The sequence below is a fragment of the Labrus mixtus genome, chromosome 19, assembly GCF_963584025.1.
Source record: "Labrus mixtus chromosome 19, fLabMix1.1, whole genome shotgun sequence".
Lineage (NCBI taxonomy): Eukaryota > Metazoa > Chordata > Actinopteri > Labriformes > Labridae > Labrus > Labrus mixtus.
The window spans coordinates 13638113-13654262 of record NC_083630.1 but is presented as its reverse complement, the minus strand read 5'-3'; the positions used below and the strand labels follow the sequence as shown (position 1 = coordinate 13654262).

Genomic DNA, 16150 nt, shown 5'->3' with positions numbered 1-16150 from the left:
TTCCTTTTTGCAGATCAGGATTTGAGAGTTAATATACATCTAACTGCAATCCTAGTACTTGAAAAGATTTAAAACCCTCTATATTTTTGTATTTTATTTTTTCTGATGTTCCACAAGTGAGTTTACTTATCTTGACATAGAAAACGTAAACAGTGTGAAAGGTGCAGGAACGCCGTGACAAGGGATCAAATGATACAGATGAAACAAAACGCTAACACCCCAGTGACACAGTTGCAATATTTTCATATGCATATGCTGCAAATTTGTTTGGTTAGAACCACTACAGTGTTTATACAATGTCACACATCGGGGGGATCATGTTCCTTTTCTGACAGAAGTCTCAACAGAGCGTTACACTCTGAACCTTCCCCCAAGAAGGGAAATCTGAACTTGGGATAACTCTGGATAAAATAACAGTTTTTATATATTTACACAGGCATTACCAGGTGAAGTGTTCACCTATTGACTAAGGGGAAAAAAAAAAAAAAAAAAAACCTTAACTACACAAAACTCCCACCTTCCAGCCTTGCCCCTGACACAAGTGGCACATTAAAGTGTGCAGGATGGCAATTTGTCAAAGAGCTCTGTGAGCGCTATGTTCTAGTTATTCCTCAATGATTCATGTGCACAGTTTAACTGAAAGTTGACTGAGTGACATATCTCAACCAAGGGGAATTCAAGATTAATTCAGGACTATTCCAGTCCTCTTCTGATCCTGCTGCTTGTGTTTTTCATGCAAACCCAAAAGCACAACAACCAACATCCTGTCAGGGCCCCCCAAAAAACCTTACTTAAGTTTAAGATGCCTTTCTTCATGTAGTATATTCAACACAAAATAACACTAACCCATTTATCTGCCATGCTTTCATCAAACTCTCAAGAGAAACTTTGATGATGACACGTTTTCACCACAATAAAGATTTTGAAAGTGCAGACAGATCATTTTGAAGTCCCTCAAGGTAAATTAGAAGCGAGTCAAGTGCTTTCAAGTGGTGAATGAAAGTTAAGAGTGAAGCCCGGATTCCTTATAAACAAACATCAGGTCGGCCTGCCTCGCTGAGGAGCAGTGATGAAAGTAAACACAGCATACCTCAACATGAAAATGCTTCGGAGCTTTCCTCCACCAAAAGAGGAACAAAGGAAATGGTAAACCTCAGCGGACGTCACAGACTTAAATTCACGTTGTAGCCAAACATAACAAGAAGAACATGATTTAAATATCCATTGAAGAACACTGTAAGGCAACCTTTTAGAAAGAATTTAAAAGGTCATCTCTAAATGCTGTGTTTCCTTGCTTAAACATTCTATAGTATTATGTTGGAGAGGGATCCGTGGGTACATTTATCCACGCACCATCAGAGACAAGTTGTACTTTATGACCGGTGAGGCACACCTGGAGAAAGTCTACGAGGACCCCGAAAAATCCTCAGACAGACACTTTATTGCTCTCCAATGGCTCCAAAAAAAGGCAAACAAGCACACTTTAGAGACCTATTACTCAGAATGAGACATCACTGAGGTTGGAAGTATCACCAAGGGCAATACACTCAGGATATATAGTCTGTTAAAAGATAAAGAGAATAACAAGAGTAAATTCAGCCTAATAAGTCACTTCAATAAGATTTGTTCAATACGTGTTATGATTTATGTTAAGAAAAGAAACAAATTAGTATTTGATTTAAGAAGGCCAGAATATATATTTATATTGGGGGAAAGATAATTGTATTATTTTAATAGGTTTATACCAAAGATGTTCAGTGATACTACACTCTATCTGGACAGGTATTTTAAGATTTGTAACATTTTAAAAGGATGTTTTTTTTGGTTTCTCTGCAGACAATCTTCTTCTGTTCAGCGGCTTCTTTCAGGGCTCTACAAGAGTCTTCCCCGGTTATAGCAAGATATCCTTCAGCCTTATCTATTCTGCATCAAATACAGCTCATACCTAGTCTATTTTAACCCAAATACATTCAATTCAGTATTGAATTCAGTTTTTTTCACTGGTGCAGCATAAAACTTAACCAATGTGTTTGCAGTCAGGAAAAGAACTAGTCAAGTGAATTTGTTGAAATAGTTTTTTTTTTTAACAAAATGCAATCAAAAGAGTGGCACATATCTAAGTTCACCAAAAAAACAAAAGTACATTTTGTATGTTTTATTTTTTTCTACTTGAAGCTGCCCTACAGTCTGATCATCTTCAAACAGCGAAAAAAAAATTAAGTTTAATAAAAGTAAGTTGAAGTTGATTCCTGTACAATGAATCTTCTGCATCCATGCCATACTTTCAAATAAGTTCACCTCAATACAGTAACTTTTTAAGTTGAGCATGTGTTAACAAAGTGGTTGCTGTGAGCTGTGAAACTTTCTGGTAATATTCTGGTATACAGTTTAAAGAGTGAGCCTCATCAGCAATGCCACTAAATCAAAGTCAGCTGCACCCTAAAATACCAATATGTTTGGTAATAAATTTTCAGCACCCCTCTAATGGCAGCATTTGTCAGGGCCGCCCCAACTGTCTGGGACGGCTTCTGACTTGCGCGACCCAGGCGGCCAGAAATGTGGCACTCCCCGTCTCCTCCACAGCTGCCCGCACAGTTGGGCCCAGGTCAGCAGAGCGCTGGGGGCCGGGCTGTTCATCAGCAGGCTTTAGTGGAGCTGGGCCCGTGAGGAAGGAGGGGCCGCTCATATCATTGGGAACTTATGTTCAGCACACCACCAACTCTCAGTGGATTAGAGTACAAAATGCAGAGGTTATAGACTTCTGCCTTGCAACCCCACCCCCTCAGGCTGCCTCTCTGTTTCTGTTGCTCCCCCCTGAGTCACTCACCACACCCCCACTAGTCCAGCCACTGTGACATTTGTGAAGCCAGGAGTCCACATAACAAAAACACATTAGGCAAATGTCTGGGGTCAAACGTCTGTTTGAATTGGCCAGATGAAAGCCACTTAGATTGGGTCTGTGCCATTCTGCTTAGCAACTAAATACAGTTACAAAAGAGGCAGAGCTGTGCGAGCCAGCGGTTTGTCTCACTGACAGAATATGCTACCGCATTCAAGTTCTGAACCCGTGTGTGCCAAGGGACGAACACAAGAGCTTTGACAAGGCTATTTAAGCCTGGGGTGTTACCAATCAGCTCCATGTCCTGCATAAATATAACAGAATTAAGATAGAGCGGAAATAATTTATATTTAACCTACATGCACATTTGTTCTTTAGGAAGCAAATGCAAGTGAACCCAGCAGGGGTATTTGCTGTGATGAATGGGCATTCCCATCAGACACCGGTTTTCAGTCATTTTTAACTCCTGGACAGACTTAACAGCTGGGCTTATCGGGCACTTAAAAAAGACGAAGCTCAGATTATCCAGGCACCAAATGTCACTCGTTTTATAGAACAGCAGGAAACATGCTGAGCTGCACAGTTTTTCACAGCCCAGAGTACAGTGTGAACTATTAGTGGCTTGCTGAACTGGAGGCTCCATCCAATCATGCCACAGACCGACTTGAAGCATGACAAGAAGTTCGGAAATAACCAATGCAGTAATCGCAGTTTAAGAGTTTGTAAGAAGAGTGCTGACATTTATGCTAATAGCTTGATCTGAACTACCTCTAAGTGACTTCTGTGTATGTGTCTGGCACTTGTCCACGTCGTCGTCTGTGAGTAACGGAGACAGCCTTTCAGTTATCGTTTTTACTAAAACTACTGGTGCACTATCAATATCCGGCGAACAGGAAGAGCTGTCCAAGCGACTTAACAAATAAAAAAGCAAAGACTGCATCATCCATACGAAAAGACGAGGAAGAGTGGGTAACAAACGGAAGGAAATAAGAAGAAAAACTGTAATTCATTAACATCAATTTTTAAATCAGTGTTATTATAATCCTAGTCCATTCAGTTAATACGGACAAACATATCATTGTGAAAGACATCAATAGAACCAACTGGACCAAATGATATGCCAACTTTCCATGTTTGTTTCCTCTTGATGTGTTTGGAGCAGCAGTGGGACTGCTAAAAGGTGACTTCCTGCATGAGGAAATGGAATTTGCAATGCATTGCTTACAGAACACACTCCCTTTGTACTGGGTTGAAAAGATGTTGTATTTCATCTAGCTTGTACGTCTTACAAGTGATTGGAGGAAATATAGCTTTGTATTTTAAGCTGGGTGGATATGGATTTTCAGAATAAGAATTTATGCTAAACATGAGAAAAAGTTTTATGCATGGTGTTCACTTTTTTTTTTCGCTACTAAGAAAAAAGTCTTCTTTTTTTTTCAACACATTTGTCAAAATTTGTCGGGAAAGCAAATAATCATACATTAACTCCACCAGGTAGGACACTAAGAAGCCAGATTATATCCAATAGAATACAGCCTGAGTGCAATAACAGTTAGGATTTCTGCTTAAGTTTTCCCCACATAAATTATCACCATGCCAGGAGTTATTTCTTCCAACTTCCCATCCTCTTATTGTATTTGATGCAGAGCAGCTTTACTGGAATTCATTATACTGTACAGTAAAAGGTGCACTACAGGAGGGAAGAAACAAACTGACTATGGTAGGTGAATAACCACAATTATGGACTGAAGAGTGAGCATAGCTTTGAATGTATTGACATGTAAGATTTACGTGCATTAAAAAGCTTTAAAGAGGGGAATGATTGATTGTTAGTTAAGTTAATGTATCTCGTCCATAAACTAAATGGATTCCTATTGATATCCCACCTCTTTTAACAGTCCATCTCATTCCATCTATTGTGAAACCTCTTTAAATATTATCTTTGGACTCCAAAGGTTCTTCCTGTATCTAAATTTGCTTTCAAGAAGCACTATTGATTTCTTTTAAATTCAAGTCTACATGTCTTAAACTGAACATCAAATATTAAGTGAAACAAAATGAAACAATTCCAGTAACATGCATGAAGACAACGTTGGACGTACTGCTAAAATACAGAAAAAAAAAAGAAAAAGAGACAGAGTTTGAAATTGGAGAGAAGTTTGTAGAAGCTGCCAAATGCCTTGAGGGGGATCCCTTCCTGAACTTTGTACTTGACACCTTTGATAATAAATCTAACCTTTTCAACCCTGCGAGTCAGAGATAAATTATCAATTTAATATGGAGGGATTCCTGATTAACATTTCCCTCAAGATGCACAAGGTGAACAGATGTGATGAACTGCCAAGGACCTCTGATGATGAACGTATGAATCATCAATACCAGCAGCTTCGCACGTCTTTGCTAAAAACACAAACCAAACCACAACAAAGAAATTCCGGCCATCCGGGGCATTGCCTCTGACTCCAAAATAAACATTACGTCTTGTTGCAGGGATCTGCTTCTGGATTGAGCGGTGAAAAACAGACAGTTGGGAAAAGAGTGTGAAACCTTCTTCCTACTTCACTTTGTGACTCAATTCATGAAGCCCCAGGTGTCTTTTGGTTTTTGGTTCTCAAAACATCCAGTCGGGTCTCTAGTCAACTTTCAGTCCGGCAGAAGCGCAAGAGAATTTCTCTCTCCCGAATGAATGAATTAAAATTGTTGGTAATGCTTTCTGTGCTGACTTGTACCAGCTAGAAAGATCTATATATAGCTCAGCAGCCTGCCATGGAAACAAACAACCACGGAGCCAGGGATCAGTTACAGGAGTAGCAACTTTTTATAGGTCACCAAAACTTCCAGTTGCCTAGGAAACAATGCTGAAGAATAGCACTCTTTTGGACGAGGAACAGGTAGTACTGGTCAGGGCAATTAGAGGGCTCATTTTGTTGAATGGGAGTTATCAGAGAGCTGGGCTGGGGGTAATTGAGGGGTTTGCTCATTCACTGAACTCGGACGTTGCTGTGAATGCTGCACCTGGACCGAGGCACCTTGAACAACTCACAATGGAGAGAAATGCCAGTTTGTTTTCTGATAGCCAGGGGGAGTATCTGGTGGAGTATCTGGAATCTTGGATTGACAAAAAGCCACTATCTGCAAATTGATTGACATTTTAACTTGGGTAATATTTTTCATTCTGTAGCCAAGCTAAAGTGGATAGCAAATGATCTGCTGTGACTAAGATTGCAGAGGACTGATCTTGTAGCGTGTTACTTTTTTTTTTGCTTTTTATGAAACATAAATTTCTGTACATATTCTTTCTGCTCATTTCTCCATTAAATTACTTATGCATATCAGAAGCTTTAATACTAACGTAACTGTGTTTTTTAGATAGCAGGTGTCTTTACATCGTTTCCCTGCACGCCTCTTTATGAACACCTTTTGTTTTATTTGTTGTAAGAGCGACTGTTTAAAATCGGGTTAAACCTCTTCCTGTTCCTGTTACTAAATAATCCAAATAGCCAACCTGAATTCACTCCTGTGACTCTCAGAGCACCCTGGCCCGTCCATTGCATGATGACTATGCAATTTACAAAATTACAAGCTAGCTGAAACCCTGCCCTAAAGAAGCCCCAGACTTGGCCTGAATTATTAATCAACTATTGATGAAGGCCTGATAAATGCACCCGGCTCACTGTCCCAATGACATTCTTGTCTCCTGCCCTGGGCCTCTTCTACCGCTCTGCCTGCTTATATGTTGCTAAAGTTATGAACATGTAAAATGTGCTCATTTCAATCACAAAAGGTAATTGTCTTCAACAAAGTATCAGCTTACAGATCTCCACTGCTGCTGCTACCTCTCTCTAGCCCGGGAACTCAAATAAACACACTTCCATGCCAGCTAATTACAGTTTCACACTGTGTGACAGTCGACAATCTTCCCCATTTCTGTTGGCTGGACACCAAACTCTTCTAAATTGCTCACACAAGGGGAATCAACATGCCAATTTGATAGAAGCATACAAACAACAGCAGAGAATTACAGTCATCATTTTGATTACTTATCTGCCTTTAGGTATTAATATAAAATCCACAAAGCTTTAAGAAACTTAAGAAAACATTACTGGGCACCTGAGGATTGCTTCAATTGCGACATTAGTTTTTGGAGAAAATAAAGCAAGATGAAACTTCTGCTTACTCCATTGGCTACATAAATACAAACATCTTGGTCTGATTTGCAACATAATGTAGATTTTCAGATGATAGTCAAGCCCTTCCTACTGACCTCTGGGCCTGGTCGCCCATATCTCCACCACCATCACCTCCAACAGCTGCAGAGCACTTAATAAATTGCACCTTTAACAAAAGGAAAAGGTGATGAATTGAAAAATGTTTAGCCCGTTCATGCATCATTAATGCAGTCTCTCCCTCAAATCGGCCACTGATAAATAATTAAAACTAATCTCATTACTGGAGTTTTCATTATGGGATAATTTAATTAAATGAAAGCCGAAGGACCTCTGAGGGCCTGGAGCCGCTAGGGGCCCCATGCTCCTCTAATGGGTCGAGGACAGGGGAGTGCATTGGTAATGCACAGGAGCCCATACATTATTTAATGGATCCCACTAAGTAAGGATGGATCAATGATAACTTGTCATCTCGTCAATGTGTTGAAAGCAATCCAAAGCCGGCAGCAGGACAAATCCCAATACTGGAGGAAAAAAATATCAGCACAACTAAAGAGCAATGTCACTGTCATGTGAAGATGCAGGAATGAATATTCTCTGTTAGTGCTAAAAAGTTATACCCAATCGAGGATGCCTGTGCACTCCACTGATGGGGAAGCATTGGAGGGAAAAGACTTGACATCTGTTGCCAGCATTAAGGTTTAGGTCAGACGTGCTTCAGAGCAAATGGTGAAGGGTACAAGGTGTACATCTGATACCAAACAATAAATGATATCAGAGTCAAATGGGAGCCATTAAAAACCTTCCGAGTGAATGAGTGGAGAGGCTAAAGAGGAAGAGGGTATCTTGGTTAGTCTCCAGGAGCACTTACAGCACTCTAATTATCACACAGTAGATGCACACATCCAGCTCTCATTGAGGAGTCTTCACCTGCTGTCAGATACACAAGGAAATAGTTCTCTACTAGAACAGAAATAAATAACAGCTTATACAAATATAGATAGCCATGCTAGATACACTTTTTGTGTCTAAGCAAACATTTGTTTGACTAAAAAGCTGCATTTTGTTAAAACCATTTTTACTCTGTGTTATTAATAAAAACCTAAGGGTTGGTCCAGTGTGTTTCTTCACAAAAATCTGAATACTTTAAATAATGGTTGAAATATTTCAGCTTTACGGTCAATAGCCCATTATATAGGAGCCATTACTGTTTTTCTGCTCATTTTGTTCACTTATGATTAGGAACTGGTTTGAATCTCTCCTGTTCTCAGAGTTTTTATTTAAATAAATCAAATGTATTTGATTTGATTCTTTAAATCTGTTTCCATTTGAAGATGTCGATAATGATGTTAATTATATTTAAATATTTAAAGTCCATGTTGAACAGTTGAGATTATTACTCAGACTATATTGTTATTGCCATTCTATAAAATTAAAGAGATGCAATGATTAAGTTTAAACAACAAAGTGGGAGTTGTGTGATAATGAAAAAGTAAGGTGACAGAGAATTTCACATCATATATATGCATCTCAGGCCTGAATTTCAAAGAGGAAATCTTTAACGTAAACATTAGCATTTTGTGAAAACAACTGAGTAATTAGTTTAGGGCATAATAAGCTGGAGGAGGCACACAATGAAAGAAAGCATTCTGGCTTTAAAATGAATAAAAATTGATTGAGTCCCAATAAAAAACGAATTGGCGGAGTGTTAACTGGATTCCACATAAACGTCTGTAGCAGTCCCTGGCCGCTTTATTGTGTGCTAATGCAATAGAGAACACTTAGCAATAAATGCTCCTCTCTGATGAGCTCACAAAGGCTTTCCAAGATGGCCTGATGAAATTGTAAAAATTAGATTTGAGCTAGCTGCTAATGACTCCTAAAACAAAGGAAAATCTCTAAATAGAATTAGCCTGCCCTCTTCTTCTCTAAATACATCATATGTAAATTACTGTCATTTGGAGAAATATGCTTGCCTGGAAGGTAAAGCCTTCATTAGAGATCTCTGTAGATTTGGGACTTGAACAGGAACTCCCCCAGGACATTTAAAAAGTTTGAGCACTCAGAGAAGGTACAGGTATTGTTCACTCAAGACAACATTACAGAGAAATGACTAAGAAATCTATTTTTCATTATTTCACTGGATTTTGTTCCAAAGCTGAGGGCATTGACAACAAATTGACAATATAACAATACTGTGTGTGAAATTCTGTTCTTTCAGTCCATATAAAGCTGTACTGATACCAGAGGATATGAATGCTGAATCAAGTATTGCCAAGAACATGAGTTTATGTACTGATCTGATACTCATATTAGCCCGCCAAAAATGATGCCTACTCACATGAACATAGCATATATAATATTGCTGCTACAAGCAAACACTGTTTTACAGCCACAAACAAAACTGGTTTCAGGTTATTAACTATGTAACAATGACAAAGAAAAACAATGCACTGCTAGCAGAGAGTGTATGGTCTGTCAAAGCTAACACAATTAATGTCCAAAAAAATGTGTTAAAGAAATGTTATCGCGCTTAGATCTGAGAGGTACACAGTATCGGTCAATACTCAAGTCTCTGTATCAGAAGAAAAACATGGTCTCTGAATATCTTTTATTTGTATTAAATTTGAAATGCGGTTGTTCTGAAAACACCAGGTCAATGTTCATTTTATTTGAAGCTCCACAAACACCAGAATAGTGTCTGAAGGTTATAGAGTGGAGTTAACCCATTAGTTGAAAGTCTGTGCAAGATACTATGACCATTAAGTGCATACAATATTTCTTTAAAGCTTATTAAAATAACATGGGGTTAACTGGTTGCGTCATGTGTTCTGTGGATTATTTTTTTCTAGATTATAATAAACTTTAATTATTTAATATTAAAACCCTAATTAGGTGGTTATATGGGTTCAATAGGGAGTTTTTATTTATTTATTATTTCATAGCTGACTAAGTATTAGACCACATTCTGGACTGGTCAAGACATCTTTTTTATTTTAGTCATTTTAGGAAGTCAGAAATATGTTTAAATTATACAGCAATGTAGCAGACTGCAACAAATGATTTAGTCACTCAGATTGCACCAGAATAAACAATAACACGTTGTCCTCTAAAGGTTCAAAAGTGACCAATTATTTGCCACCTCTCGAGATCCTCCACTTAACCACTCAAAGACCATTCACTCTACTCTGTATTGTTTGTGCAGCTCAAGAAAAACAGACATGTATGACAACTTTGCAGGAATTACGCACCAATTAAACAGGATAAGTCGTGTTTGCAGGAGCTGCTCAACTGTTTCCTAACACAAACACAGTCCTGCCAGTTGCCTAGCTTCAGGACACAGACTCTGTGTGTTCCTACCAGGTAGGTAATTCACTTATCTGGCCATTGTTCTCTGTTCATCCCCGTTTGAATCACCAGGCTTTGCTGTGAGATTTGCCCAGCTTTAGGAAAAACCTCCACCAAATATAAGCACAGACCTCACAGGGTTTCCTAAAATAAAAGCATGCAGAAGGTTTAGAAGCCTTGAATGTCGGAAATAAGAAAAAGAGCATCAGGAAATTCATACCATGCATTTGAACTAAACATGCACATGGACTGTCACCGATATTCAACATTGATCTAACTGTGAAGAAAAGCTGTACATCTGTAGATTCCTTTTGCATCATGAATATTTGTCGGACACATGTCTGTTTCGCTGCAATTGAGACTTGTTCTGTGTGGTAGTGAGGTCTGACAGGAGGATCACATATGTAGCAACAGCCAGACTGCAGCTGTGGGGTATTTCCACTGTCTATAAGCACCTATCTATTAGTGGGCTTCAAGAAACCTGTCAAACTGTTACTGCACATTTATTAACACTTAGCTGCAACAATTCTTTATCAGACAAAAGGCCTGCAGATGTTCTACACAACATCTCCCATTTCTTCGCTTACATAAACAGCACAAGAAGTAGTTTAAAACTGAGCTACCGATAAGAGAGGTTAAAGGAAAATGTTACTTTATAAAAATTATACCTTTATTTAACAGTATAGATATTTATTTTGGAGGCAATAAATAATTTACGTGCTAAAAATATAGCTCTATCAGTTTCTGATATGTAGTGTAGGTGTCACATTTGATGTATGTAAACATCTAATCGTTCCTGATATTCTTAAAGGAATCAAGCAGCGGATTACAGTAATTGAAAGTCCATACTGTGACAGAAATAACTGTTCTCACACAGGGGCTAGACCCTCTGGTGCCTTTTGCTGTCTGTTGGCGAGAACTAAATATATTTTCTGCATTCTGAATGGCATTCCTCTCGAACGCATACGTGCCAGGAGTTAACAGTGTGAGAATAAATAACTTTCTCAGCCAAGCCTTGAGACCTGTCAAAGATGGATGCATATCTGTGTTATTTATTAGTTTGTTTGTGTAAATCTATATCAAGTGTATAAGCAGGTGTAAAGAAACGTTCATGTCGTTATCGTAATTTTGTCTTTTATCAGTTTACATTAGTAGTAAGTCCGATAAACTTGCCTTCATACATATTGACAGAGTAATGACCCTTTTGGCAGAGCAACAGGGCCTAATTTTTAAGGATCAAAACACTGAGCCAGAATTATGTCACTCTGACCACCTGTTCCTCCGAAAAACGTCACTGGCCTTAAGTAGTTCCGGCACGCATCCAAAATGTGAACTTCTGAACCGGAGTGCTTACTTTCTCATTTGTGTAGAAGCAGGAGGCGGCAGCGTGTACTGTAGCAACAGCCACTCTAATTTCGTGGTGGTAGAGGAAGGGTTTACATAAGGGATGTGCTGCTCTGTGCCTGTCACTCAACCCGCCTCTGATTGGCAAACTCAAGACTGAGGTTGATGCTGTTTCATGTCAGCTAAAGGCTAATGAGAGATTAAACATCAGTAGCAGAAATACTAAATATTGTTCCAGTATTTCAGAGAACGGGAGTTCACATTTGCTTCTGTGGAAATCACCCAGGGAACATTTCCTTTTGGGATAAGTGGAAATAGCGCTCCTAATTAGAAACTTATTCAACCTTTTTCTTTCTTGTTTTATAGAAATCATCTGTGCAGATTAGAAAAAAACATGAATAACGCATGTGATAATTGTTCGAACCAATGAACACTTACAATATCTACCAAAAATAGCAGAGGCAATCACCTTAGGAAAGACAGGCTTCATTTATTAATAATTGCCTGCGTATTAGTTTTGACAGAAGGTCACAAATATAATAGCTGAGCTCAACAGAGCTAATCCTCCCTCTGTCGGGGGAAAACACTCAACGTTCTGCTGCTAACGCCGTCTTTCTACAACACCAGCTTGCATTGCAGGTGTAGCAGTACAGTATATTTCTTTTGGATTGGAGGCGCTCTAAAATAGCTGTGCAAGCATTTGTGGGCCACACACAGCTGTTAGTGGTGTGGAGCTGCTTACATCATTGGAGTTTATGCCAATTAGCTTTTCTCCCTCTTTGAGCGAGCTCGTCATGAATTAATGACACACATAAAAATAGAAGGCCGTGTGGGCTTGCTCCGACTGGCAATAAAAGTCCTAGAAATTCATGTTTTGTTAAAAAGATATGGCCAATATCAGATTATCAATAAATATAAGGATAAAGTTGACACTTTTAAATACAAGTTACTTGAAGTTGTGTGTCTGTAAGTTTGTCAAAGAGACAAACTGCTATGATAGCACAGTACATGTTCCTGTTAAATTAAACAGGCTCACTGAGGAAACCCGCCCAGCAGTGGTGCATTATGGGGAGCAGGGAGACCCCCTGTGATGTCCTTGATGAGGACCCTCGATCCACTCACACTAAAGCCAATGTGCTGACAGTGGGGATCAGGGTGGTCAGAGTTATTCCAGGGGTCCTGCCTCTCAGCCCAGAGCCTGACCTGTACAAGAGGCTGATAAGCCACAGACACAGAGTGGCGGTCTCCACACTGTAAACTACAACCAAACCTGAAGTAATGTTTCAATCTGTGGGCGACAACAGACAGGAGGGGAGGCAGGCAGGCAGAAGAGGGCACTGTTTTTCTTCACTGTTACACACTGTGAAGTGCAATGACTAAATTATTATCTGATCACCACAAGAAACAGAACCTTTAGCTTTTAAAATTGTACTGCAGCCAGCAGATTTTTAAATCATTAAGTGTTTTTTTTGTTTTTTTGTTTTTAAAATTGAATTACTTTGATTCACCTTTGATGTTTATGTGGTTACTGCTGGCTGTACTACAAATTACCTTAGCGTTAAAAAAGATGTTCTTGATCCTGATATTTAAATGGAGTAAAAAATGTTGTCAGTATATCAAAGAAATGTGGATTTTCAGTCACTTATTGCCAGAAAAATCATCATTTTGTTTTAATATGAGAGACAGACCTCTCCCATGTTTAAATATTACATTCAAACATCGTAGCACACCTTCTGAATGAATCTATAACCTCCTAAGTATGGAGGTCAGTCTGTGCTGTAACAGTGAAGAGAAGTAGCCACATACCGCGCTCCATTTGCTCCATGTGTTAAGGTGTCTATCATGTGTGAAACAAGCTATTTTTCTTCAGCCGTGCCTTTTTGACTCGGGTGACATAATGCTTTAGAGAGTGGGGTCTGCTGGTGGGGAACTTTCCCCACTCTTACTTTTATACACCTTCATAAGAACAGCAGCCTTTCACACCGAGTTCAGCAGGAAGAGGTAGTAAAAAGAAATGGCCGAGACCTACAGTATTTCATAATTAATGGGTAGCAGTGTGGGGAGAGCGGTCCACGCTGACGTAAAAAGATCAACAACGTGTAAAAGTGATCTTTCATTCTTCAGAAAATAACAGAAGGGAGACCTTGTGCCATTTGTTATTCCTTTCACAAGGAGAAAATATAGCAAATTTGAAATATGCATCAGGCCTTTTTTTAAATCTCTGATTGCTCTGCTTTATTTGGAAGTCCTACAGAGCTGCTACTCTGCTTGCTTATACAATTTAATTTGTTACTGAGGTGGTCCCAAGCTCATACAGGGTCACCACCTGCAAGTAGTACTGTAAATTACTTGGTGGGCCTAATTGTCCATGTCCTCTGTATTACTATAAACCACTAGTGCTGTGCTAACTCTATTGTCAGGTACTTAATCAAGGCCACCAGATTTATTTCCCTGCACTAACTCTGGGGACAACCACAAGCAGGGGCCTGAGTAATTGGATCATATTTTGCATCTAAAATTAACCACCTATTCTAAGTGAGATCCAGGGTTTGAAATGATAACAATAATGATATCAACCAATACCTTATGAGGCATTGCCTTTCATTCTGGGAGTTGCATAATGCGTAATAAGCCCAGATGTTGCTCGGACTGACCTCACCTGGGGGGGTATGGTGCCATTATGCCAATCAAACGCTGAAACACTTGATCAGTCACAGGCCTAAAGCAGACCGGAGGAACTCAATTATTCAGACTCTTACCTCACACGTACACAGCAGCAGCAGCAGGAGCCGCAGGAATTAAGGTTAGCCCAGTCCCTCTTGCACGGACCTAATGAAGGAATTGACAAAGGAGACAAATTCATTACTACAGTTGAACTTAGAGTATGACAGGGGCATTATTACAAACATACTGAGGATTGAATGTTTCAAAAACGTTCATCAAAAATCAAGTTTAGCATTTTTCATTCTTTATCAGATAAATCACAGAGGGGTCGATTGTTAAATGAGTTTGGTAAAAAGAGTTGTGAACGGGCATGAACTGAGAAAAGTAAAAGATTAAGGTCACATTAAATAAAATAGCTGTATTAGAAGTTGTAGTTTTTTCAGTGTTATTTCGGACTTAAAAAATATACAAACAAAATACACAAGAGCAACAACAGAGTAAGAGCATAGGATTGTTACTCCTCTTTACATTTCACATTTTGTCAAAGTGAACCAAAAAACAATCCTCTTTACATTTCACAACTTCAGCACATTTCACTCCCAAACTGAACCTCAAACGCTTCAGACACAAACTGATCTAGTTTCAACATTTTACATGTTAACAATGCAGTGCTGCATATGAAACTAAAACACATTCTGTTTGTATGTTTGGAAAGATGTTGTGAAGGAACAACCGCAACACGTTTACATCATAGATTGACTGTATGGCAAGACTACATTTTACAATCAATAAAGTAATTTAAAAATGCTTTCCGTTCTGTTTTCTTCATTCAGTGACTGCATATAGCACTCTGTAATAGAACTCCTTTTTGTCAATGTGAAAGAGTGAGAGCAGTGAGAGCAGAGTGAGCACTGAGCATGCAGAGGGAATGTGGTCTGTGTTGGGATGTCAGAAGCATAATGGCCAGCTGAGTCATAGGTTATAAAAAGCTGTCATTAGGGATTTCTGTCCTCAGCAGCTCATCACACAGAGCTGTGAATTATTTATTACGCTGGAAACTCAAGTGCCCCGTTACTCAAGAGCGCCTGGTTTCCTGCACTTCCCTTTCCTCGGGCTTGTTTAATAAAAGCATTTACTTGTTGTAATTAAAGTCCTTGAGAGGATACCATATATAAATAGGAATTGATTTCATTAATGTAACTGCAGTAGTGACTTTTTTAAGTGGATATAACAAATTATGCCCTCACAGTGTTAGCAACTAATGAGAGGTTTTATACAATGGAAACGTACAATCAAAGTGTTTGTATGATTAGGATGGACCTTGTATTTACTTTGCTCGCAGTCCAAATGAGCCGCCATTTAACACTCACATTGCATTTATACATTTATCTGATCAGGCTGCATTTTTTTTTAAGAGTCAAGCCTTATGGAAAGAATTTGAACATCTTAAAAATGATTTGTAGCATGCATGACATCATGCAGACTACACAGGTGACACTCTCTGTTCTAAAAAACAAAAAAAATAAATAAATAAAGATCCACCAAATCAGTTTCACTTCATTTTCTCTCCTCAGTTTTTGATTGCAAAGTCAATGCAAATCAGCTCTGGCATTTTTCCCCAGTCTGTTTTCTTCTCAGTATATGAAAATGGTTAAAAATCCCATGGGTCAGTGAAAATGATCCCTCCACTCCAGTCGCCTGCTCTAAGTCAGCCAAAACATTCCAGACTTCAAAAGGCGGCTTTGCCTACCAGGGCCATTCAGTGTCCCAACCTCCATGGCCCAGGAGG

At 39.0% G+C, this 16150-nt stretch overlaps 1 protein-coding gene across 2 annotated transcripts in view; it reads right to left on the bottom strand.

Moving 5' to 3' along the window:
• The window catches only part of eya1 (EYA transcriptional coactivator and phosphatase 1), a 62269-nt gene that overhangs the window by 42941 nt on the left and 3178 nt on the right, over nucleotides 1–16150 (bottom strand). For both annotated transcript variants that reach the window (XM_061064238.1, XM_061064245.1), the window contains exon 2: nucleotides 14457–14526. The gene's annotated coding sequence lies outside the window, so the exon portion shown is untranslated. The remainder of the gene's footprint in view (nucleotides 1–14456; nucleotides 14527–16150) is intronic.